General features: G+C 42.8%; 1 protein-coding gene and 1 pseudogene across 1 annotated transcript in view; both read left to right on the top strand.

The window, feature by feature from the left end:
* KIAA1217 (KIAA1217 ortholog) overlaps positions 1-16,270 on the top strand; it is a 673,163-nt gene that overhangs the window by 192,519 nt on the left and 464,374 nt on the right. The window lies entirely within an intron of this gene.
* LOC105079241 (fascin pseudogene) lies at positions 8,552-10,244 on the top strand (annotated as a pseudogene).

The raw sequence follows: 16,270 nt of genomic DNA, 5'->3' as shown, positions 1-16,270 counted from the left end.
TCTGCAGGTTTCTGCCTCAAGAAAATACACAATGTCTGTTCTGTTAAAAAAACGGGAGCTATTTGGCAGGTAGAATGGAAAATCGTGTAGAAAAACAACCTAACATCCCATTAAGGCTTCCTGATTTATTTCAGGGGGCTCAGATTGTGTTTCTTTAATTATGTATGTATTTATTTTAAATTCATATTTTACCCATATGCACAGCCATGGTTGAGTGTAAATTCACCCTGCCCATTACAACAAATTTTCAGGCAAATGCAATTGATGTCTTCACCTTCCAGAGAAATTAAAAAACAGTAACGTAGAACAGCCCTGTGTAGAAATGATCATTGCTGAGCGTTTTTTCCATCTTTCTCTTTTCTTTTTTATTATTCTAATACTTAGCTGGCCCATCTTGTTAATGGGTAAAATGTTTGGATAATATTCTGGTTTGAAAGGATGGGGTGAGGAGAGAAACTTTTGGAAAGACTTTATTAATTCCTTGTAGATTTAAAGTATGAAGATCAAATGTACATATATATATAATGAAACATTTATGACTTGGAAAAAAACGTAGTTAAGAATATTTCAGAAGAGCCATTGTTGAGCTGCCAAAAATCTGGATTATGAGTTTTAAGTGACGAATATTAATCTCATTAGCTAATTCTCCATTTCTATGACTTGTAATGAGAGTAATCACTTATGTGCAATCCATAGATAGATATCCCCAGGTTTTGTTTCAGCCAGTCCTACACGTTTCATCCCACACCAAATCTTTGCACCTAATTACTCCAAGCAGCAAAAGTAGCATTTTTGCATTTCATAATCTTTCCTCTCCTCCTCTCTTTTTTCCACAAGAGATATTAATAGGTGGCAGCTGCAGTAGTATTAAAATGGTAAAATTACCATTATAGTCCTTCATTCATTCAGTAAGTTTTTACTGAGTGCCTTAACATGTAGCGGGCCCTGTTCTTGGCCAGGAGACAAAACAGGAAATGAAAGAGACAAAAATTCTGCCCTCATGGAGCTTAAACTCTAGTTATGGGATACAGACAATAAATAAATGAGAGAAGTCCATATATGAGATCATAGGTGGTGATAATTAGTAAGGGGAAAAGTTAAGAAGAAACATCTGGATAAAGGGAGATGCACCTAATCCAGTTTTGGATAATTGAGAAGTTACTGCATTCCCATCACATCCCAGCCCTGATAGAGAAGATGATCTTTCTCCTTAAATCATAAATTGGGATCCTTCCAATGCAACATGGAATAGAGACTTTCCAACATGACTGTGACCTAATCTGATCATCTCATCTGAGCTCTTATATACAAAATTATGTTACACATTATCAATTTGTTTGCCTTCCTGATGTCAGTTGGACTGAGTGTTTGCTGCTGGTACCAATAGAGACCCTGTAGACACATGGGAAGTTAGTCTGTTAGTAGATAAGGCACAGATTGTAGAGCAAACAGCCTAGGTTCAAATCCCAGCTCTCACCAGCTGTGTGACAACAGGCAAGGTCCTAAACTTCTCTGTGCCTCAGTGTCTTCAGCTATAGAGTAAGGATGGTAACACTTCATAGTGTTGTTGTGTTAATGTGTATACAAAGCACTTAGAACAGTGACTAATACATTGTTTATTAAGTAAAACAATACAGAGAAGACCACTTTGGGTATTTGTTCACCAGGGTTGCAAATTTAGGTTGGATTGAATATTAAGTCCAATACCACACTCCCTTCTCAAACACTGTGGATAAATGCTATTTTGTTTAATACCTTGGAGCAATACTGGATTTAGTGAAGTTTTCTGTGAGACTGAAAGACGTGAGAAAGGCTGTATTTCTTAGTTATGTTGTGGTTCTTCTCAAGGAAAACGGAGTCCCTATATATCAGAAAAGCTTTATTTATTCTTTACTCTTTATTGTCTTTTTCTTTCCACTAAAAGGTAAGCTCCACAGGATAAGAATTTAATTTTTGCTTTGTTTCTGTTTTTGCCTTGTTGTTGTTTTGTTTTGTTTATAGATGTACCCCAAGTACCTAGAATAATGTTTGGCACGTGGTAGACATTCAATACATTGGATAAATAAATGGACAAAAGAATGAATGAATGATGAATGAATGAAATACAATGTAAATAGAAGTCTGAGGAGCCAGCTTTAATTCACCTAATTACCCAAAGCAGCAAAAGTATTTCCATTTAGCCACTAATCCCAGTAGGGCTTTATTACTTATCTATCTGTAAAATTTACTCTTTTTTGGAACTTCTATGGAATGCCAGTCTATATAAGGAAATCTGCTGGACTGTGGGCCCTAAACAGGCTTACAATTTAGTGGCATAAATATGAAAGGAACAGAAATAAATAACACAAAGTACAAAGAGCTAGGTATTCTGAAAAGAAAAAAAAAAAAGTGAATGTAGGTGGGAGGGTACAGCTCAGTGGCAGAGTGAGTGCTTAGTGTGCACGAGGTCCTGGGTTCAATCCCCAGTACCTACTCTAAGAATAAATAAATAAGTAAACCTAGTCACCTCCTCTCCCCCCAAAAAATTAAATTAAGTTTAAAAAGTGAGTTCAATCCAGTGGGAGAGGTAACTAGAGGAATCAGAGAAGATTCCTTACTGGCCTTGAGTCTTTCAGGCTGATTCGTGTGATTGTCCCATGAAGTCATCTTAAATAAATCTTTTGAAAATTAAGGTATTTGTCAAGTTCACAAATGCTGTGAAATCCTGAGAGAAAATACATGAGGAGTTCTAGTTAAACAAAACAGAACCAAAGAAGCAGGGAGATAGGACCATTGTTTTCCAGGGAACCCTGATGAGATTTTGTAAGTCTGATTATTTTTCAGTTGACTCATATATATTTACACCTCTAGTTGTTTTTTTACTTCTCAGAGTTATTTATGTTATTTAATTTGTAGAAATACACAGGATTATATGACATCTGCAGAGTGAGAATGTATGTATCTGGCAATGATTACTTATATTCATACAGAGTAACATTACAAATGCATTAAATCCAGATACCCCAAAGAAATTGCAGTTATAAATTTCACTCACCAGAAAAGCAGACATCAACATTTCTTTATTTTTTACCTTTTTAAGATTTAATCTTTATGATATTGAAAAAAGATTGTCTTGTTTTTTTAAAAAAGCAACTCTGCTGAAAATCATTTATGCTTTTGACAATGCAAGACCTGGGAATGAAACCTTTATTTTAAAAAGTTGAAAAATGTTCAATTTTGTGTAGATAAAGCAATGGGGAAATACCAAAATTAGAAAATTATAACTCCTTGATAATTGGAAGTCTCTGGTTTGTTTGCTAAACCATCTTTGGTTGCACATGAAGTAAATACAGTGGGACAGCGTGACAGTCTTGAATCAGAATAATAACAGCTAATGTTGACAGGACACCTCTTAAATGTCAGACTCTCTTCTAAGACTTTACATTTTTTTAACTCATTGGATCCTTATCATAACCATGGGAGGCTGATGATTTTACTACTTCAATTGTATAGATTAATAAACCAAATGAGAGGCATTAAGGGAACTGCAGTCTTCCAGGGCCAGTAAGTTGCAGAGTAGAAATTTGAACCAAGATCCCTTTCCCTCTAACTAGATAATCCCCAAAGACCCTGAACCAAGTGTGTTGAGCCAGCAGGCAAATAGTAGTTATATAGTAGATGTAACTATGGCAACAATCCAGCCTCTGTCTTTCTCCCTGTAAGATTATTAGGACTTTGGGGGGGGGGGTAATTATTACATTGAAGTGCTTTAGAATTCTATGAATATTTTATGAGAAGACGGCAGTGAAGATCAAGTTCAAATGCTGGATGATGGAGTATTTCAACATTTTTTCTTGTATGTTTTCATAATATTTAGCTTTATATTTCATCATTTCTGATCCACAGGAGTTTTAAAGGCATAAATGACAAGAGCCAATCACAGACAGGAGGAGAGGGGGGAGTGGAAAGAAACATTTATTGAGCACATAATTGGGGCAGGACTGGGCTAGAGCCTTTGCAAGTATTATCTCAAATAATGCACAGAGTAATTCTATTATTCATTTATTCATTAATTCATTCACTGGGGATGGTGATGGAAATAAATTTCAAGTTGGAGAAGTATAGAGGAAAATGGGGTAGGGATGGGGCTGAGGTTGGGTCCAAGGATATAGAAAAGGATGGGAAGGAGGTGGTTTTGTGTTGGGGATGGAGAGGTTGGAGACAGCATATCAGTATCCAGCATATCCCATATATTACTTATTTGCTTATTGCCTTTTTCCCTCTCCTGGAATATGAGCTTCATCAGGGTTCAGGTTATGTTTTTTTTACTGTTGCATTTCCATGATCTAAAACAAGGCCTAAGATATAGTAAGGGTGAATACTCAGGTATTGAATGAAAGCATGCTTTTATAAATATTCATTTTGCTGTGCCAGTCACTTCACTAGTACCGGAGTGTCTATGATGAAGGAAACTGCCTTGGCTCTCAAGAAACTTGCACTTTGTGAACACAAAAATGGGATATTACCATTGATGTGAAAGGTACTACTGTGAAAGCAGGAATTCAGGAAGCACCTGTGTGGTCCTGTGAACCTAGTCCACCCCTGGGGAGACAGAAGGCCTTACTGAAAGAGGCAAGAACATCAAAGCTGAGACCTAAGGCCTTATAGCAGAGGCCAGAAAAGTTGGAGGGAAGGGCATTTCAGGCAAAGGAAATAAGACGAAAAAGACTGACAAGTAAGAAGAAGCAAAGCAGTTTCAGGGAACTCTAAGATTTTATCTTTTCTTAATTTTAATTTTTTATTGAAGTATCATCAATTTACAGTGTTGTGTTACTTTCCGGTGGACAGCATCGTGATTTATTTATACATATATATATATATATATTCCTTTTCATATTCTTTTTCATTATAGGCCATTACAAGGTATTGAATATAGTTCCTTGTGCTGTACAGTAGGACCTTGTTTTATCTTTTTATGTATCTGTTCATATCTGCTAATCTCAAACTCCCAATTTATCCCTCCCCACCACATGTCCCTCCACTAACCATGAGATTGTTTTCTATGTCTGTGAGTCTATCTCTCTTTTGTAAGTAAGTTCATTTGTGTCCCTGTTCCTTTTTTTGAGTCCACATATAAATGATATAATATGATATTTTTCTTTCTCTTTCTTTCTGGCTTACTTCACATAGGACAATCTCCAGGTCCATCCATGTTGCTGCAAATGATATTACTTGTTATTTTTTATGGCTGAGTAGTATTCCATTGTATATGTATACCACAACTTCTTTATCCAGTCATCTATCGATGGACATATAGGTTGTTTCCATGTCTTGGCTATTGTAATTAGTGCTGCTATGAACCTTGGGATGCGTATTCTAAGATTCTCTTAATGTCCGAGTTTTACTTTTGAGAAAAGTGAAGGTCAGAAAGTAAAATAATTGGCCCTAGATCTCAGTGAATCAAGATTCCAGCTCAGTTCTATCTGCATTCAAATGCCATAGCTTTTCTAGTCTGCTGTGTATATGTAACCTCACAGACCAGACTCTTTTCATGTGTCCAGTGCTCCCTTCCTGTTTATGTGGCTATAGCTTTCCACGTGGAAAGCATTAATCCCCTCTTTTGCCGTTGAACATAGTCCTTGGGAGAACCACACAGCTAATTTTTTGGGTTTTTTTTTCCCCACACGATGCAGACTGAGACCAAGATAAACATATAAAAATTTGTATCCACTTACTTAGGACACCAGACCTGCCTTTTGTGGGCTAATATGTACATTTAATCAAGGTAACTTAAAGGATTGGAAGAATTTATGCACCATCCAAAAAGGCTGATTTTCTCCTGGGAAATAGCTTGCACACAGGGATTATCATCCTTGTTCCAAGAGAATGATTGCTCAACAATTGTTGGATCAAATTCTGTAATAAGCAGAGACTAAGCAGTGGAACATTGGGCTTGTGTCCAACTGATACCATGTGGACACACAGCACTCATCCTCCATCATCTGTTAGCCAGCTTTGCCTTCTTCTGGAAACTTCATTTGTCCTTACCCATAGAACCACACTTTTTTTTTTTTTTTTTTTTGAGGTGGAAATGTTTCTGTCCTCTTATTTTACATTTATGCTATAGCCATCACCACCCATGCGCTCTGGACCTTTCTGTCTCCCCGTCATCTCTGTGTGCTCAGCAGGTCTCTTATAAAGGTAGGAACATGGTGAAATTCAAGTCTGTAAAAGGCAGTCCTACTGTGATCTTTTCTTGAAACCACAAGGGGCTGTAATAATGTCTACTGCTGAGAGAAATTGCCTCCCATTGAGTGCTACAAACAGGGCAATTCTAAATACCCAGAATCAGCTGGGGATTCAAGAGTTCCTCTCTGATGGCAGTGCTAACAAGACTCTTCAATACTCTTCTTGGCCCTTTTCTTCCATCTAGGAATGAGGCACTAGGATTTGGAAGATCCAAGTCTCAGCTTTAGCTCTGCCATTTAGGATTCCTTAGCTACCTCCAGCCTCTGTTTCCTAATCTATAAAATGGGGAGAATAACACTGGACTTGCCTGCTTCATAGTGTTGTCATGAGGAACAAATGAGCTAATATGTGTGAACCTGTAAACCATAAAACATTCCATAAATGTAAGCTGTTAATATTATTATTATGACCCATGGATTGAGATACAATTGGGTGTTTTCACTTCAGCTCTCTATGACCAGCCATCGTTTCAAGCAGGAGGACTTGGCTCGATGATGTAGAAACACATCGCTGAGTGTCAGTAGCATCTCCATATCACCTGACTGCCTCCACTCACAGAATGACAAAGGGCAACAACACAGATCTCAGGGATTTCACACCGGAGGTTCTAATAGCGTCACTTCTTGTCTACTTTCCGGGAGAAGACAGTGGAGAAATTCTGTAATTCTGTTTGATGATATCTTAAATATTATTAAAAGACTAACTTTAGGACTGGGCGCTTAGCAAACATCGGGTACATGGTCTAGAAGGTATCACGTAATGGCTAAGGGTTCGGGGCTCTGGAGGCTGCCCAATGTTCTAACAGTGTTTTAGTTGGGATTGCACTTGTTTATGCTATCAGGTCAAATTAATCTTGAAATATTGGTAGTTTAACCTACTGTAAGTTTATTTGATCTCTTATGTAAAATCTGAAGCAGGTCAGTAACAATTCTCTGCTCCATCTCCAGTGTCTCAGGAATTCAGGCTCCTCCCAACTTGAGACACTGCTATCTCAACATATGACCTCCAGATTTGCCAAGAAAAGGGGAAAAGTTAGTATAAAATTGACCCACCAGCTCTTGAATGCCTTGGCTGTGATGTGCCACCCACCCTTCCCATTCATGTTGCATTGGCTGGAGAAGTCTTCTGGTTCTGCCTAATTACCAGCCTGGGTAGCATGGGCCACCCGTAGTGGAGACTCCATATGGGGAAGCATTCAGGGTCTCTACTGTACCCAGCTTCACTCCCTCCTTAGCCAAGGGAGTTTGGGCAAGTTAGGTTTCCTCATGTATAAAATAGAAGTAATAGTAGCTTCTCCCTCACATGGCTGTTGGGCAGATGGATCAAGTGAAAATGTACATAAAACACTTAGCAGAAACCCTGGCACAGAACACGTACATAATACACGTTAGGTATGATTGCTGTTAGTGATTCAGATTGGCCTAATAGTCAATTGTATTAGGAGCTGATTTCGGAATTATTTCATGGAGAGCCTTCAGCACTAGAATCAGTTTATTTCCAGGAGGCTTTGAGGTTTTTTTCCAACACCGATTAAAACATTATGAGTTTCATAATTTCTCAGTGAAGCTCTTCTCTTGCTATAAAACCAATATTCTCTTGATGTAGGTCAGTTTTCTCCAAAGACCAGATGAAAATGCATTTGTGTGATACGGTATCAGCTGTTTGAAGGGTTGGTCATTTTCTGTATCAGTTGTCGAAGACCAAGATGTGATTTTTTTTTCTTTCAGTTGCCTATTTTGTTTGTATTTAAAACCAACTGGAGCTTTCTTCCTCTAGTAAGTCAAAATTGCCAGAAAGATTAGACCAGATCTATTCAGCAGGCAGAAAAATTCTTATGCATCCTGGCCACTGAATGAAAAGCGAGGGAAAATGAACATGTGCTGATTACCTGCTCTGAGCTCTTGATGTGTCATTTCATTTAATCATCGCAGTGCATCTGTGAGATTGGTACCATCCCTCAGTTTGTAGATGAGAAACTAAGTCTCGGGGAGGGGATCTTCAGAGCTAGTAAATGGCAGGTCTTGGATTTTGAGCCATGCTTTGCGGGGGGGGGGGGGGGGAGTCATCAGAAGAATATACACTTTGCAATGAGAGAAAGGTGAGTTTGAATCCTGGTTTTGCCTCTTACCAACACTGGATCTTGATTAAGTTACTTAATCCCATTTATCCATCTGTACATAATGAAGGAAGTAATATCAACAGTAATGACCAGTGGAGCACTGCTGAGAGTGCGCGCCGAGCGGCGGCTGCTGAACAAAGGAGCAGGGCGCAGCCGCCACGGGGACCTGCCACCGACCTCCCGTGCTGCGCCAGGGCCTCCAACTCGCTCGCAGCCACCATGACCGGCAACGGAACGGCCGAGGCCCTGCAAATCCAGTCCGGGCTCATCAACTACTGCAACAAGTACTTGACGGCCGAGACATTTGGATTCAAGGTGAACGCGTCGGCCAGCAGCCTGAAGAAGCAGCAGATCTGGACGCTGGAGCAGCCGCCCGACGAGGCGGGCAGTGCAGCCCTGTGCCTGTGCAGCCACCTGGGCCGCTACCTGGCGGCGGACAAGGATGGCAACGTGACCTGCTAACATGAGGTGCCCGGCGCCGACTGCCGCTTTCTGATGGTGGCACACGATGACAGCCGCTGGTCGCTGCAGTCCGAGGCGCACTGGCGCTACTTTGGCGGCACCGAGGACCGCCTGTCGTGCTTCGCTCAGAGGGTGTCGCCGGCTGAGAAGTGGAGCGTGCACATCGCCATACACCCGCAGGCCAACATCTACAGCCTGGCCCGCAAGCGCTACACTCCCCTGAACTCGCAGCCCGCTGACGAGATCTCAGTGGACCGCGACGTGCCCTGGGGTGTTGACTCACTCATCGCGCTGGCCTTCCAGGACCAGCGCTACAGCTTGCAGACAGCTGACCACCGCTTCCTGCGCCACGATGGGCGCCCAGTGGCGCACCCCGAGCCTGCCACACGCTCGAGTTCCGCTCTGGCAAGGTGGCCTTCTGCGACTGCCAGGGCCACTACCTTGCGCCGTCGGGGCCCAGCGTCACGCTCAAGGTGGGCAAGGCCACCGAAGTGGGCAAGGACGAGCTCTTTGCCCTGGAGCAAAGCTGCGCCCAGGTCGTGCAGCCAGCTGCTACTTCAACATCGAGTGGCATGATCGGCGGATCATACTGCGTGCATCCAATGGCAAGTTTGTGACAGCCAAGAAGAATGGCCAGCTGGCTGCCTCGGTGGAGACAGCAGGGGACTCGGAGCTCTTCCTCATGAAGCTGATCTACCGGCCCATCATCGTGTTCCGCTGGGAGCATGGCTTCATCGGCTGCCGCAAGGTCACAGGCACCCTGGACGCCAACCGCTCCAACTAGATGTCTTCCAGCTGGAGTTCAGGGACGGTGCTTACATCAAAGATTCCACGGGCAAGTACTGGATGGTGGGCAACGACTCCTCGGTCACCAGCAGCAGTGACATCCCTGTGGACTTCTTTGAGTTCTGCGACTACAACAAGGTGGCCATCAGGGTGGGCGGACACTACCTGAAGGGGGACCATGCCAGGGTCCTGAAGGCCTGCACTGACACCACTGACCCCGCCACGCTGTGGGAGTACTAGCCTCCGCCCACCGCCCTGTCCCCACCCTGCCCAGACCCCTCCTGCTAACTCTCTTCTCCACGTGGGCTCCGCCGCAGGTGGCGAGCCCCTTGCCTTTCAAACTGGAAACCCAGAGAAAACGATGCCCTCACCCGTTGCCTTATGTGGCCTCCCCCAGGCAGGTCAGCAGCTGTGGCCTGACCCTCGGAGGGATTTCAGATCCTGCTGCCCTCTCTCCTCTGCCCTGGGCGAGGCTGGAACCTTTCTTCTGACCTCAGATGACTCTGAGCCTTATTTCCCTGAAGAGGCCAGGTAGAAGTGGGGGGCTGGGAGGACTTCCCAAGCCCCTTGGTATGGCGAGGTGTGTAACTGGAATCTCCTGTCCTCTCCTGAGAGCTCCCTGCCCCCAACTTCCCAGGAGCCAAGCACTTGCCCCAGGCCTGTCCGAGGGTGGCCCTCCTGGGGCACCACCCCTGCATCGGGGGAAAGCCGGACAGCGTGGGGCTGGAACCAGAGTGTGCCCCTCGTGCACCTGTGCCTGGCGGCGGCCTGGCCTGGCGGCCGTCCAGGCCTGCCCCCTCCACAGGGGGCCTTGTTCCTGTCTCTTTTCTTTCACCTGGCCTGACTGGAAGTAGAAAATGACCAAATCAGTATTTTTTTTAATGAAATGTTACTGCTGTGGGAGCCTCAGGCAAGCCTGGTAGTAGCCATGAGTGGGCTAAAAGGGGTCTTGTGGGGTTTTGAGATGGACGGCATCTCCGGGCCTCAGTGCCCTCTGCCTGTCTAGTGGTGGGGCAGGTGAGGTACCTCCCCGAATCCAGAACCCACCCCCCACCTTCCCAGGGGGCTCTCACTGGCCCGAGGCCTGTGTCCCCATCTGGTGGTGCTGGGCCTCAAACCGCCTCAGCCAGAGCCCCCGGTGTGATCAGTGCTCCTCCTATGACTGGACTCCTCCATCTCAGTGCGATGAAGCGGGGCGTCATCCTCAGCCCAGAGCCCTGTGGAAGCCACTGGCCCCTGGCTCCCAGCCCTGCCCCTGCCAGCTCCCTCATCTCCGGCTAGTGTCCACCATGCATCTCACTCTGGGTGTCTTGGTCTTTTATTTTTTGTAATTGTCATTTGTATAACTCTAGATGCCCATGATAGTAGCTTCAGACTGGAAAGAGCAAAATAAAATAATGCAAGTCTGCAAAAAAAAAACAAAAAACAAAAACAGTAATGACCAATACATATAGGGCTTATCGGCAGGAAGTTTTACATGGCTTACTCTTCCAAGTTCTTTTAATGTACTTTACCTATATTAACCTACTTAACTTACACAACTATGTCATTGAGATGGGCAACATTATTATTCCCATTTTACAGAAGACAGAACTGAAACACTCAGGGATTAAGCAGCTTGCCCAACGGCCATGTCCAATGGCCGGTAATCAGTAGAGTGTAAATTCAAACCAAAGTTTTCTGACTCCCCACCCCCTGCCACCCCGTCACCACCCTGAGTCCTTAGGTCCCAGCTGTCCTCTGTTCAAGGTAATAATGCTGGCAGAACAAATTAGCAAACACATGAAGTGCAGTACCCCCCACAGGAGGGCCTCGGTGAATACACGTCATTATCAACATCATCTGCAATACTGATATGGTATTTCCAAGGGGGGTCTTCCCTCTGAGAAGGGGCAACCTGGCCTTAGGACCTCTGACCACAGGCCCAACTGTGAATGACTTTTCATTCCCTTAATCCATCAAAATGCATCCCTCCCACCCATTACATAGTCATGAATTCTGTCTTTCTGTGGAACAAGCATATGTAAATTCTCTTATCTTAAGGAAAACAAATTTGGGGTGGGACTGTCCAGTCTCCATTAGTCTATGTCAGGTAGGTTGTCTGCCCAGTGGAAAGGCTGTGGGTGATGAAATGCAAGGAGATTAAGGACCCAAATCATGGCATTTGAGACCATCCCCCAAATGGTGAGTTACCTGGATAGTTTGACTGCTTGGAGATTTTATCATATATTTGGTTTTTGCTATTGGTGAGCTTAACTATAATCTTCATAAACTGATTCACCATTATTCCTCTTGTTAGCTCGAATCGTTAAGAATGATTCCTCATTTTCTTCTAGTCCATTTCATCACAGAATGTAAGAGATGGAGAGAAGCGCTCTTTTCAGATGAGCAGGTAAATAGACAGGAACAATAAGAGAAAATGTGGAAGGCCTGAAATCTCTAGACTAGTTATGACATCTGATGACTTTGGAGGAAACTGTAAGAGGGAACTACTTGCTAGCTGAACGGAAAGATAATACACTATTATTGACTACAGAGAGCAGTCGTATAAGTTTCTAGGAAAACATTTCCCTAACCTCCAGGCAAAAGCATAGACTCAGTGAAGACAGAAAACTCTCAGAGTCATTTCCTTAGGTGAATCCGTAAGGGAGCTACAATTTATGAACACGTCTAATGGCCGCATTTTCAGCTTCTTCTTCTAACACTGAATAAAACAAAAGTCAAGGTTAAGGGAGAACATTGTCTTTCTTGATAAATTTGTGCTTCTAGATCTCTTGACAGATTCTTACCCCACATTTAAGACCTAAAAAATATACAGTACACACACACACACACACACACACACGCACACACAGTTGTCTTAACATTACTGCCTGTCATATGAATGGTTGCGTGTCTTTGGTAACTGATGGGAACGTTACAGCAGTTCAATTCAATACACATCATTGAGGACAGGTTATGTTCAAGGTGGTAGGCTAATTACCTCACTGCATTAAAAAAGATGTCTGCAGCAGTCACCCTGATGCACCTTCTAGTCAGTTACTAAATGTTGTGATATCTACTGGGAGGACCCTCCCCACCCCACCTCCTCCCTGCCTTTCCTTTACCACAGATGACTCAGGCCTGCTTCTAACCCACCTCCCCATCCTCATCCCTCCCTCCGAACAACAGCCTGTCCTTTAAGATGTAAATCTCATCATGCCACCCACCCCAGTGAAAACTCTTCAGTGGTACCCAGCTGTTCTCAGCATTATGACCCTAGTGACTTTGACCTTGCAGGGCCCGGGTGTGCCGGCCAGCATCCCCAGGCTCCCACTCCAGTGCACTGCTCTTCTCTCTCACTTGCTCTCAGTCACTGTCCTCCTGCCCCACGAACTTTACACATCTGCTCCTTCTGCCTGCGCAGCTTTCCTCCCGAGCCAACTCCTTTCCTCCTTTGCGGCACTCTGTGCTTTTCTCACCCACCCGCATCTCCATCATCACTGTTTACTCACACACTTAATTGTATAATTAAGTTGCAAGTCCCACAAAAACAAACTCACAAACCTTCATGAGGAGGTGATTGCTGTATCCCCCGCACCTAGCACAGGGCCCCACAGGTGGAGATGTTAAATATGTGTAGAATGAATACGTGAAATAGCTAACTATTCTTGGAGAGAAGAGGATGATTTGCAACTAACCTAGCAGAAAGAAAGCAATTCTGTGGAGTACAGATAAGAAAGCTATTCATTCCCTGGGGTGGGACTGAGGAAATCTCCATCCATTAAAGGGGACTGGTAAGGAGGAGCAGAATTCAGATATGCAAAATAGAAGGAAAGTTCCTCCCATTCAAAGAAAAGCACGGGAGGCAGCCCTTAAAGGCCACACCAAAAAGTTGGGGCGAGCCTTAAAATAAAACACAGCCTTCACTGTCCTTGGGAGGGAGAAGGGCATGATCCCAGATGATTTTAGCAACACTTTCTAGGTGAAAAAAAAAAAAAAAGCAGAAGAGAAGGCCTGAACTAGGCTAATGGTGCAAATATAAGCAGGGGACAGATTGAAGAGATGGTGCAAACACCAAGATATCCTCTCACTTTGAAATCAAGTGCAAGTTTAATATGAGTTTATTGAGAACAACTATGACTTTTCCCCTGTAAATGGTCCATTCATTTGAAATAATTCTTTTTAACTTTTCCAGGAAATGAGAGAAAGAGAGAGATAGAGAAAGATTTTTTGGTTGATCATTTCCATTGTGAGAGAGATGAATTTAACCCAACGAGCTTAGGCAAAGTGGAGAATTTATTGGCTGACTGCCGTGGTGGGGAGAGGCTCACTTGCTGCTGGAGGCTCTTCTTACTTCTTGTCATCATTCATCTTTGCTTTACTTTGGGTATCAGCTTTACCCTTTCAGGCACTTTGTGAGCTTTTTCTTGCAAAGGTTGTCACCATGCTTCCTTTAGGTGCTCTTAGCAACCTCCTGGAGAAGGGCTCTCAGTGACCTAGCTGGGCTTCACATCCACTCCCAGGGCTTGGAAGATGCATTCTGTGGCAGCCACTCTCTAGAACACTAAACTTGACATTGTCTGCTGGGACGGCTCTCTGAACAAAGATGGGCTCCATTCAGGAAAGAAGGAAAAGGCCTGGTGAGACGATACAGTAGATGTTTGCTCCATACACTGTGGCGCGCAGCATCCCAAGTGCTGAATACTGTCACGTACTGGGGGACCGCAGATCAGCACAGCTGCTCACATGCCTCTTCGTGGCCTTCATTTGTCTAATGACCCAAAATATCATCTCCGGCACACCCTGCTTGCAATTTGAAAAATAATAGAAAGTCCGCCTTTCCCTGCCCCCTCTTATGGAGCTTGGGTTTGGTTAACTGAAAGATTATGCTCTTCTTTTAATGAAGTTGGAGAGCTTTTCATTCCAGAAAGTAAAGAATATTTGTGCAGAAAAGGAAATCGCTGAACATACTCTGCTGCTTCTGATTCTACTTTGTTTCATGGTTGAATAATGACCCAGAGAGCTAAGGGGAAATAAATAAATGGAACCAATATTTCACTTCAGAAATTTAAACAAAGCAAAGCAAATATCCATTAAAATTCCGGGAATCTAACCCAGTTTGACCCACCCTAATGGGTTCATTAAGGCTTTATTCCCTATATGTTCAAAATGATTCATTTTAAAGAAGAACAGATGAATATGGGTTAATTGCTCAATAGTTCATCTTATATTTCATGTAATCATGCTTACATTATTTATTTTATAATAACAAAATAAGATTTGACAGCTGTGGATTTGAACAAGTATATCTGAGGGCAGATAATTTAAAGCATACTATATTTAAAAGAGATATTGTGATATTCTTAGGAAACCAAAACCACTAAAATATGAAATTACAATGCATTAAGAATGTTCAAATTATATTTTTATGGATTATAAATTGTAGGATTTTTACAAACCCTCCAGGGAATTTTAGAATTTGCATTGGAAGCCATTCTGTAGAATTCGTAAAACACTTCAAACATGGGAATTTTCATGGGTCACTAAGGACTTCTGTAGGGCCCCGTAAAAGTGCAATTTCCATAAAATATGATATTAATACATTTTAGTTTATTTATCTTTGTGCCTTTCCTCCAGCTGTAACCTAACAATCAGCCCATCTTTTACTTTTTATGTTATACTTCCTTAGGGTTATACTCAAATATAAACCTATACATTCATTCTGCGTCACCTGGTCTTTTACAGTCCATGTTATCCAAAAATAAAATTTGAAAAGGCACTGAGAAACATTTTTCTGAAACTATTAGTCAACAATGCCATGGGTTGGGAGCAGGTTGAAATGGAGACTTTCAAACATCTCTGAGTAAGAATATTATATTGCAAGAAATGTCATGATCGCTTCTATAATTAAAAAAAAATATTCAGCAAGCATGGCATTCATAGTTTTTCCCATTTCTCGCTCTGTGTACCGTGGGTTGGCTGGTGAAAGTGCCCTTTCTCATGTGTTGTCACACCTAGAAACTATCTTAAAAATATTTTTTTAATGTGGCAAATTGAATTAAACATATCTAATTCAGCCCAGAACTGTTCTTTTGGGAAGCACCTGGGCTAAGATGGTGTATTGGTTTGCTAAGGCATCTGTAACATAGCTTCACTGACTGGGTGGCTCATTACAAGAGGAAGTTATCCTCTCAAGTGCAAAATCATGGTGTCCACACAGGATGGGGTCTTTCTGAGGTCTGTGACAGGAATGTCTGGTTCAGGCTTTATCCTTGGCGTGAAGGTATTTTTTTTTCCCGGTGTCTCTTCACATTGTCTTTCCTCTCTGAGTGTCTGTCTCTGTGTCCAAATTTTCACTTCTGACATGGATACCAGTCATATCAGATTAAGGTCCACCCTAATGACCTCATTTTAACTTGATTGCCTCTGGAAAAGACCTTGTCTCCAACTACAGTCATATTCTAAGATACTGGAAGTTAGGATTTAAACATATGAATTTGGAGGGCACTCAATTTAACTCATAACAGATGGATTGCCTGTCTGACCACACAGACCCGCACTGGCCAAGGATCGTGTTAGGCATGACTATCATGGAGAGTGGCTGAGAGAGAAGGTCCTAGACTTGGAGGGCCTGGATTATAATATTGCTTCTGATGCTTGTTATCTGTCTGACTAGAGACTAATACTTAACCT

The sequence above is a fragment of the Camelus bactrianus genome, chromosome 35 (genome assembly GCF_048773025.1).
Source record: "Camelus bactrianus isolate YW-2024 breed Bactrian camel chromosome 35, ASM4877302v1, whole genome shotgun sequence".
Lineage (NCBI taxonomy): Eukaryota > Metazoa > Chordata > Mammalia > Artiodactyla > Camelidae > Camelus > Camelus bactrianus.
Note: the sequence above shows the minus strand (reverse complement) of the source record. Positions and strands in the feature narration are given on the sequence as shown.